Genomic DNA, 11,090 nt, shown 5'->3' on the forward strand with positions numbered 1-11,090 from the left:
ATCATTGGAATAGCATCCTAGCTAGCATGCCAGGACCCCCTGCATGCACGATCAGCAGGTTGAGATTGCCTTCCTGGTATTTCTGAGGAGTACATAGGGATCATCAGGCTGAGAGGGGCACAGAGGGGATACAGCACCGTTCAGTGACCTGAGCCAAGTCCCTCGGTGGATACTGCTGGGGTTTAGCGGGGGCTGTGGAGGGGGTCTCTGAATCATCATTCCACTCAGTGAGTCACATGCCACTCGGTGAGTCGAAGTGCACTAGAGACTATCCAGCTAAGGGTTCTCTCTAAACAAGACACTTGTTTCAGTTACCTGTTTCTTGTGAGTTTGGATCATGATGCAGAATGCATCATTTCAGACAAAGGTCTGAAAGTCACTGAATTCCCTGTTGTGCAAATGGAACAGACTCGCTCAAAGTGATAAAATCATAAGCTCTCCTCACTTCCCAAGCAGTGGGTAAAGTTCCTCCATTCCATACTCTGGAGTGTTGGGAGGAAGATCAGAAAATGAAGAATCTGACCATGAACCTTCTCCCCACCCCTCTCTCTGGTGCTCCAGGCTCCTTTTCTTCATCTAAGCTGCTTCCTCAGATACTGATGTGTGCCATACCCTTGACCTAGACCCTGGGTCTGCCCTGGAGAAACACAATGTCGGAGAGATAATACAGGAAATAAGGCACGCACTTGCATGCACTTGAATCTGTTTGATCCCCAGAACCACATCTAGTCCCCCCTCACCCATCCCCCCAACCACCAGGGATCACTCTTGAGCACAGATCCAGAATTAACCCCTCAGCACCTGGGGTAGGCCCAAACCCCTCCCACACAAAACACAACACTCCTCAACAAAAAGAGAGAGGAACAGGGGCTGGAGAATTTCCATCGTGCAGATGGGAGGGACTCACTCAAGGTGATAAAATCATGAGCTCTCCTCTACAGTGGGTAAGGGCATTTGTCTTTTGTGCAACCAACCTGGGCTTGATCCCTGTCATCCCATATGGGTAACCTGAGTGCAGAGCCCTTGGAGGGGAGCGGGTTGAGCTTTCCTCCCCACCCCGACCAGGGCTCCGGCAGCCAAAGACCTCCAGGACCAGCCACCACCATGCTGAGACCACTCTCCGCACACATCAAGGTACTGGCAGAGGGACAAAGTCACGTGGGTTCCGGGGCCGAGATCTCCAAGCCTACTCGGATTTGGGCCGAGCATCCTCCACCCAGATCCTCCAAATTTCAGTAGGCGGGGGTCACACCCACCAACTGGTCCCCTGGCGCTGTGTAATCCCATCAACGGCCAAGACTCAGAGACTATAAAAACCAGGTCCCGGAACCGACATCTTATTATGACATCTTATTATCTCATTCCTACTTTGGACAAACTGGCAGGCTACCGAATGTAGCCTGCCCACACGGCAGAGTCTGGCAAACTCCCCGTGGCGTACCCAATATGCCAAATACCAGTAACAATGATGGGTCTCATTCTCCTAAAGAGCCTTGAATATAATCTCAGGGCTAGGATGAAGGAGACGTTACTGGGGCCTGCTCGAGGCAATCGACGAATAACAGGATGATTTGTGATTGTGATTTGTGAGTGCAGAGCCAGGAATAACCCCGGAGCATCACTAGGTATGACCCAAAAGCTCAGAGAGAGAGAGAGAGAGACAGAGACAGAGAGACAGAGACAAAGAGACAGAGATTGAAAATGGAGAGAAACACACAGAATGGTGGAGAGTCGGGTGGGGAGAGAATCACAGGACAGGGCATTGTCAAAGCGAAAACCTGTGCTCACAAAGGTGCCACCATCTGAAGTAGCAGGGAAGCATTTTCAGGAGTTGGTGTCTTTAAAGGTCTCTTAATGTTAGATGTAAGAACTAGAGGGATTGCTACTACTCCCCAAAAGATTTCTGTACTGAGCTGGGCATCTCTGGCAGCTGATTGGTGTGCTGGAATGAAGGGCTCTGTGGCCTCTTCAGCAGATGGAGAGGAAAGAGGGGTGCCAGCCACGTGGGGAAAGGAGAAAGTGGTCCTGGAGATGTGGGGCTCACCTGGGAACTAGAAAGCACTCTGCCTGGCTTTTGGCAAAACTGGGAAGCTGCCAACAGTTCCCAAAGCCCCTTTTCATCCAGAATTTAATTTGTTCCTCCAAACATTACCAGGGGTGAGTCAAGAAGGATGATTGTGCTTAAACATCAAGCCAGCAGCAGGGAAGGCAGGTTCAAGGGTACCCCTTGTGCTGTCTGATGGAGAGAATGGAACCCTACTCAGAAGAACCCTCTTCAGTTTGTGGTTTTTGCTTTGGGGTCACACCCAGCAGTGTGGCTCAGTGTTGGGGAGTCACTCCTGAGAAAACTGGTAAATTTCAGTTAGAATGAATCTCGAATTTTCTGTGACAATAAACATGTGGCTTTTTCTTTGTTTTTTTTTTTTGTTTGTTTGTTTGTTTGGGGGCCACACTCTCTGGTACTCAGGTTTACTCCTGGTTCTGTGCTCAGGGCTCATTCCTGGGCTCAGAGTGGGCTCAGAGGACCATATGGGGTGCTCGTGTTGGGGGCTGGTCCACTTGCAAGGCAAGGGCCCTACCCTCTCTACTGATTCTCTGGTACTTTACGACTTGCTCTTTTACTGTGTGCATAATTTTCTTTCCTGTAAACACTTAACTTAGACCAGTTATGTGCCAAACTGTTTCCGGTCACGTGGGTGTTATTTTTCCCATTTGGTAGACAAAGCAAATCAAATTCAGAAGATTAAGTAATTCACCACAGGGCTCACAACTGCATGGAGCCGTCTTTTTTTGTCTTTCCTATTTAAGGTCTGGGAATCCGAGTTTCCAACATAGGAAGGAAAAGGAAGCAAGGTATGAGTGAAGAACTAGGGAAACTCACGTTTATCAACTAGAAATTGTGCTATTTATTATTTCCTTTAATCCTCACAACTGTTGTGAGAGCGAAAATTATGCCATTGACAAGCTGCAGCCAACATTAAGTCTCAACTAGGCCTCAGTTTCTGTTTCCCCAAACAGAAACAGAAACTGGCAGTTTCTGGTAAACTCCCAGTTGAGAAATTTGCTGAGACAAGAAATTGGGCAGTTGGGTCTGACCAGTCATGAAGGGTCACTGCCCCCTCCTTAGAAACTGTTGCTAATCACTGCCTAATTGCTGACCACCATTGTAATAGGACCAATGCTAAAAATAGACCAGTATATCAATTGCTTCTTAACTCTGAACCTATATAAACCGCTTGTGATTTGAAGTCGGGGTCCTTGTCAAGACTCTGCTGCGTTGGATGAGACTAGGACCCTGGCTCGAGCTAGAGGTGGCTTGGGCTAGTAATAATGTTCCTTTGCTTTTGTGTTATCCTGTGTGGACTTGGTCTCTCCGCAAATGGGGATCTGAAACTCCGGCACAACACTGTATGCAGTATTACTTGACCGAAAACTATGTACAGAGCAATAGTAAAGTGGGTAGGGTAATTGCCGTTCATGCTGCTGACCTGGGTTTGATCGCTGACTCCCCATGTTGTTGCCCAAGCCCTGCCAGGAGAGATCTTTAAGTGTAGAGCCAGGAGTAAACCCTGAGCACTGCCAGGTGTGGCCCAAATAGCAAAATAAATAAATACATACAGAAAGAAATACATAAAAATATGTTTAAAAAACCCATTCGAGCCCCTCTCCCCAGAACTAATCAGATACAGCCCTAGAGATCCCAGCATTGCCCAGCCCAGCTGGAAGGCTGTGTCCCCAGGCCCCCTGAAAACAATGTAAGGATTGGGGTGTAACTCAGTGGTAGAGCAGAGCACATTCTTCGCATGTATGAAGCGCTACACTCCAAACTGTTTATTGGATGGAGGGCGGCAATGTTTGAGAGTCACTTCGGGTGGTGCCAGGAATTGAACCTCAGAGTCTGTGGCATGCATGGCCAGCGCTTATCTCAGAAAAAAAATAAAAATAAGTACATGCAGCGTGCCGGGTCCGATTCTTTCGCCCTTCTAGGCGAGCCCGGCAAGCTACCGAGAGTATCTCATCCGCATGGCATAGCCTGGAAAGCTCCCTATGAAGTATTCAATATGCCAAACACAGTAACAACAAGTCTCACAATGGAGACGTTACTGGGCCCGCTCGAGCAAATCAATGAGCAACGGGAGGACAGTGGACAGTGGACATGCATAGTCATTATAGAACAACACATTAGAAAATGCAGATAAACAAAAAAAAAGCTAATCTTTTTCTATAGTCTTTCAGATACACACACACACACACACACACACACACACTTTTGTGCCCACTTGACAAATAGGAAGATGACGCAGGAGGCTAAAAATTGCCCAAGGGTATACAAGTAATAGGTGTGAGTCACCTGCTGTATGTGGACCTGAGGCCAGTCAGTCTGTAGCAAGGGCAGAAGTTAGGATTATTCCCTTAAGTGGACAAGACTGAAAGCTGACATTTGGAAAATTCTTCCTGTAATCAGTGCATGCAGGGTCCCCAAGACTTCTGCAGGATCCGTCTTTCCTGTGAGGGTGGGGAGAGAAATGCTGTGGGCAGTCACGCAGTTTTGAGAACCCTCGTGTGGAAGGTGGCTGAAATCCCAGACACAACCCTCCTTCCTGTAGGAAACAGGTCTGCCCGGGGAATGGGTGTGATCCCTGGGGATCCCGATCCCCCAGAGATTCTGAACCCTCAAGGGCCCTCTCCTCTGGCCTCTCTCTAGCTGTACCCAAGCAGATCCCCCTTAAGGCAGCTTCTCCCCTGGGGCCCCCAACTGAATCCCCCATCCCCAGGTGGGACCAGACCTGGATAGCTCTGGGGTCATACTGGGGTGCTGCTGGAAAGGCCAGGGGGAGACACACAGCCTGACAGATTTGGCCCCTTCTCTTAGGCTTTGAGGCTCTTGCGTTTGATCCTGAGAAGTGGCTTCACCATCATGCAACATCCATGTCAAGGAGAGAAACTCACACCAGCCGCACCCACTCTAGGCTTCTCTAAGAGGCCGCCCTCTCTTTCCCCTTTGCTCTTTGTTTTCCTATGAACTCTGGAACACCCACAACAGGACATAAAGGCTAATTACACCCCCCCACCCCTGGTTTAAGAATTTTTTTTTAATCACTGCTGTCTGAAGCCCCTGGGTTCTCCCAGCCTGCCTCTCCCCTCTGCCGGCCTGGCATTGGTCTTTCCCTTGCTCCATTTACCATCTGTCACATGTGACAACATCTCTTCCCCCTTCCTTCTGTGGTTGGATGACAAGGAACCACAGACTTGGTTGTGGTTCTCACACGCTAGTTAGCCGAGGGTGCCTTCCAAGGCAAGTACCTTAGTTGTGGCTTGCAGGGTGTGGAGGGCGAGGAGGTGTCACACATTTCGGTTGTTGTTTTGGGCCGCATGAAGTGGTGTTCACGGCTCTGCACTCAGGGTTGCTCCTGGCAGGGTTTGGGGACTGTGCAGTGCTGAGGATAGAACCCAGGGCTCTTGCATGACAAGCCTGTGCTCCAGCCCCTTGAGCTATCTCCCAGCCATGAGTCACACACTTTAGTAGCTCTGCTCCACCAGCCTTAATGCCATCTCGATTGTGCCAGGACTGTGCAGTGCAGCTGTTTAGCTCATGGCTTGGTGCAGGGCCTCCAACCTCTTTCACCACTGAACTCTCCTGGAGTCTGCATGTGTGAGCGGATCCTTGAGCAATGTTTGAAATGGCTTTGCAGTTATTGAAAGTCTAACTTTCAATAATAGGCTTTCAATAACTAGTATCCTGCACATATTCTGAAATCTGCTCCAGTTCCCCTCCCCCCACAATCTTATGTTTTGCAGTTTTGAGGAAAGTGATGTATGTGCTCTACCTAGTTAACTTAGTTTTGTTCCTGTGTAATTTTCCATTTAGCAGCTTTATAATGATGATCCATTTTCTTTGAGACTTGAGTGTCATCTTCAGATCTTGTTGCCGTACAATGATGCTTCTTCTGAGTGTTTTCCCCTTTCAAATAGATTTTACTGAAGCATATTTTTTCCATGAACGATGGATGTACTTTAGGAACAATGGCTTAGTGAGTCTAGTTTATGCTCATGATCCCACCACATCTCCAAGATACAGCGTGTTTCCATCATCATTACTGTCCCTATGTATCTTGAAAATGAACCCACCCTCCTCTCCACCCCAATCTTGTTTGGTACCACTGCCTGGCTCTGTCTCTTTATAGCTCTGCATTTCTGGAAGTTTCATGTTAATGGTATTGGATAGTGTGTCTTCTTTTTTTTTATTTTTGGGTCACACCCAGCAATGCACAGGGGTTACTCCTGGCTCTGCACTCAGGAATTACTCCTTGCAGTGCTCAGGGATGCTGGGAATCGAACCCGGGTCGACAATATACAAGGCAAATGCCCTACCCGCTGTGCTGTCGCTCCAGCCCCTAGTGTGTCTTCTTTTGTCTTTGAGATATGTGCAGTTAGTTACATACAAGTAGTTTCTATGTTTTAATTGCTAGAAATATACTTATGACACAGAAATATTGCAACTTATTTATCATTCAACAGCCAATAGGGATTAGGTTTACTCTGGTTGGGTGCTATAATGCTTTATTAAGTTGCTATAAATGTTTTTGTACATGTGCTTTTATTTATATGTACATGTTTTCCTGTCTCTTGGGTGAATACTTAAGAGTGGAGTTTCTGATGTATTCTGGGGTATACTTAACTTCTTAAGAAGTGTTAAGACTCCTTCCCATGGGGAATATACCTTTTTGCATCCCCACTCGCAATGTAGAAGCGAGAGTCCACCATCACTTGGTGTCATTGGTGGTTTTTTTAATTTTGAACATTTTTTTATTCCTCATTTAAAAATGTTTTTGCGATAACGTGACTTATGATAGTGTTAATATTAGTGTTTCTGTGCTTTACCCACCGCCAGAGTGTTCAAATCCCTCTACCACTGCCCAAGGTCCTTCTTTGTCGGCCCTGCTCAGCCCTTGATAGACTCATTCCACAGGCAGAATCTCAGAGGTTATTTTCACTGGTCATTTTCTAGTCCCTTACTTGGTTTCTGTGTACTGCCCTTGATGAATGAGACATTAGGCATTTTGTTTACTATGATCCCCTCCAGTTTCATCCATGTCATAGTGAAAGACAAAGAGTTCAGCTGAGTAATATCCCATTGTGTATCACTGCACTGCACTGTCCTCCGGTTGTTCATCGATTTGCTTGAGTGGGCCCAGTAACATCTCCATTGTGAGACTTGTTGTTATTGTGTTTGGCGTATTGAATATGTCATGGGTAGCTTGCCAGTCTTTGCTGTGCGGGTGAGATACTCTCGGTAGCTTGCTGGGCTCTATTGGTGTGGTACCTCATTGTAGTTTTAATTTACATTTTTCTCAAAGGCTCTTTTTTTCCCCTTTTTTGGGTCACACCAAAAAGAAAAGAGGAAAGCCTTGCACTGTGGATGTTCTCCTCATAACCTCCTTCCTCGCAAATGATGAAATCATGCAAGTTGTTGCTACGATATTGTGTGGAGTGAAGTAAGCCAGAAGAAGAAAGATAAACACAGGATGATCTGACTTTTCTGTGGTGTTTGGAATACTGGATGAGAAAATAAATAGTAAAGGGATAGTGCCTAGATCACCCTGCCCCCGTGTTTAGAGAGGAGAAGGACAGAGAAGGAAACGAATCAAAGAGGGAAGAAGAGAACTAAAAGTAATGGGTGAACAGGCATCAGGGTTTCAGTGACACTGGTGACATGGGTGAGGGGTATCGCCATTTATCCAAAACACAGCCTCAACAGTACTGAAAACAGGAGATCTAAGCTGCAACCACTGAAACTCTGTAATATGCCTGGCAAGTTGACAGCTGGGGATGAGATGGAGGGGGGATGAGGATGAGATATGGAAATACTGATGAAGGGAAGTTGACATTGGTGGTGGGATTGGTGTTGAAATATTATGTGCTGGGTCTGGACCAATAGTACAGCGGGTAGGGTGTTTACCTTGCACACGTCCAACCTGTGTTCAACCCATGTTCGATCCCTGGCATCCTGTATGGTCCCCTGAGAACTCCCAGGAGTAATTCTGAGTGCAGTGCCAGGAATAACCCCTGAACATTGCTGGGTGTGACCCAAAAAGCCACAAAAGGAAAGAAAGAAAGAAAGAAAGAAAGAAAGAAAGAAAGAAAGAAAGATTATATGCCTAAAATGCAGCTATCCACAACTTTGCGAATCAGTTTTTTTAAAAATAATAACAATCTTGTTCCTGTGGATGGTCTCTCAGAATCTCATGGATTCTTCTGTAGCTTTTCCTTTTCTGAGGGGTCCACCCTTCTCTGAGTGGGACCTTAGATTTCTGCATCTGAGTGGTGCTTCAATTTCTCAGGATTCAGTATTTGTCAACTGGAAGTGGTGTTCCAGCTTTTGGGCTAATTTAGGGCTAGAAAATCTCTACTTAAGTTTTTACTGTTATTATATCCCAAGGGCTGGAGCCATAGTACAGCGGGTAGGGCTTTTGCCTTGCACGCGGCCCATGCGGCTGACCCGAGTTCGATTCCTCCGCCCCTCTCGGAGAGCCTGGCAAGCTACTGAGAGTATCTCGCCCGCATGGCAGAGCCTGGCAAGCTACTGAGAGTATCTCGCCCGCATGGCAGAGCCTGGCAAGCTCCCCGTGACGTATTCGATATGCCAAACACAGTAACAACAAGTCTCATGATGGAGACGTTACTGGGCCCGCTTGAACAAATCGAACAACAGGAGGACAGTGTTATAGTCCTATATCCCAAAGGTACATGTGGGCTGCCTATCTGCCTACAATATGTTCACGAATTGTTTGTATATCGTCTTTGACAAAATGATTTAAAACTGGGTTATTTTACTGAATTGTCATGGGTCTTATATGTTCTGGATGCAGATTTTTTTTTTCTTTTTGGATCACACCCTGCGTTGCACAGGGCTTACTACTGGCTCATGCACTCAGGAGTTACTCTTGGCGGTGCTCAGGGGACCATATGGGATGCTGGGAATCAAACCTGGTTTGATGCCCTACCCACTGTGCTATCACTCCAGCCCCTGGATGCAGATTCTTTATCATATTTGTTATTGTAAACCTTTTTTCCACATCTTCAGCATGTCTTATTGTTCCAGTGTACTCAGGAGTTTGTGGAGCTCAAATCCAGGACTTCACATATGACAGGCAAATGCTTTAGCACTTGAAGCATAGCCCTATCGTTTGTTTTTTGAAAAGCAGAAATCAAGTTTTGGGGGCTTTTGTTTTGACCCCCTGAGCAGTGTTCAGGGATCCTTGGGGACTCATCCTGAGATACTTGGTCAGCCCACGCCAGTTTAATGCTTGGGCCTGGAGATGCAGTGCTGGGTGCCACTGGGACCATGATGCACAGGGTCCTCTAGGGATCAACTTGGTGGTGCTGGCGTGTCATGCATTGTCAGGGATTGGACTTGGGTTCCTGCTTCTGCCAGGCCCTTGACCACCAAAACTTCTCCTTAGTCCAGAAACTTATCTTCTGACAGTTCAATTTGTTGCCTGTGGCTTGGCAAAGTGGGGAGTGAGGGAGGGTAAATGTGAGAAAAGAATCCTTCCACCTCGGGGGCTGGAGCGGTAGCACAGCAGGCAGGGCATTTGCCTTGCACGCAGCCGACCTGGGTTCGATTCCCAGCATCCCATATGGTCCCCTGAGCACTGCCAGGACTGATTCCTGAGTGAAGAGCCAGGAGTAACCCCTGTGCATCGCCGAGTGTGACCCAAAAAAGCAAAAAAAAAAAAAAAAAAACCCAAAACCAAAAAAAAAAAAAAAGAGTACTTCCACCTCTCTGCTTGACCTGCCAAAGTTGGCCTCCCACACTACGCTTCCAGAAAAGCCTGGCTTGGATCAGGACTGGTCAAATCTACTACAAGCACCTACATGACACACTCACTCACACCTGCCAGCCCCACCAGGCAGCCATCAAGCTTTGCCTAGAGTCCTCTTGTTCTGCAAAGCATGGGAGCTGATCCCTGCCACCAGATTTCTCAGAGCACCGTGGACTCAGGCTGGAGCAAGGAATTGCTTTTTGCAGGAAAGAAAAGTCAGTCCTACTCTCAGCACAGGGCATTCTGGGTCTGTCGCCTTTCCCTCACAGAAAAGAAGTTCAGGAGGAGGTGAAATAGTGAAGCAAGATAGTTTTTATTGAATAAAACTTATTTAGAAAGACGTGAGGGAACAGAAAGACAGGAAATAGGTGCTCAAGGGAAAATACATACTCCTCCAGAATAGAAAAAAAGCAAGCAAAAAGACGTAGACAAGCAAGAGAGATAATGTTCAAGGAAGAACAAAGCTTAAGGAGCAAGTCCCCCATGGCTTCCAGGAGGCAGTTTTACACAGTTCCTCCAAATGTTTTTTTCCTGAAGTTTGCTGTATACATAGAAATTAATCTGGGTGTTGTCACAGGGAAAGCTGTGCGCTGTGCATGTTCTTCTCTTAATCTCAAGGATTCTTCTGTAGCTTCTCCTTTTTCTCCTTTTCTGAACATTCTACATTTCTCTGGGTGGGGACAAGGATTTCTGCATCTGGGTGTGCCTCAGTTTCTTCTCCCTGAAGAGCACAGAATTTGTATTTCAAAGGGATCTAGTCTTCATGCCTTTAGGTTGCTTCAAGGGTCAGACCATCTCTTTTTAAATTCTTTTTTATTTCCTAAAAGCTTATTACCAGGGCTCCCTACCTATCTGCCTGCTGCAAATGTATCGTGTGTGTATGTGTGTGTGTGTGTGTGTGTGTGTGTGTGTGTGTGTGTTAATATTAGTACTTTCTCTGTTTTACCTAAAAATGAAAACCTGTCAGGAGGTAGCTCAAAGGGCTAGAGCATTTGCTCTGCACACAGGAATCCAGAAGTAGCCCTTGAGCATTTCTGGTAAATTTGCCCGTGCGTCCTTCTAGAAGTTTGATAGCTTTAGCTCTTCTTATGACACAGATCCATTTTTTTTTCTTTTTGGATCATACCCGGAGATGCACAGGGGCCACTCCTGGCTCTGCACCCAGGAATTACTCCTGGTGGTGCTCAAGGGACCATATGGGATGCTGGGAATCGAACTCGGGTCGGCGGGGCGCAAGGCAAATGCCCTACCCACTGTGCTATC

This window comes from Sorex fumeus, unplaced genomic scaffold (genome assembly GCF_029834395.1).
Source record: "Sorex fumeus unplaced genomic scaffold, SorFum_2.1 ptg000045l, whole genome shotgun sequence".
NCBI lineage: Eukaryota > Metazoa > Chordata > Mammalia > Eulipotyphla > Soricidae > Sorex > Sorex fumeus.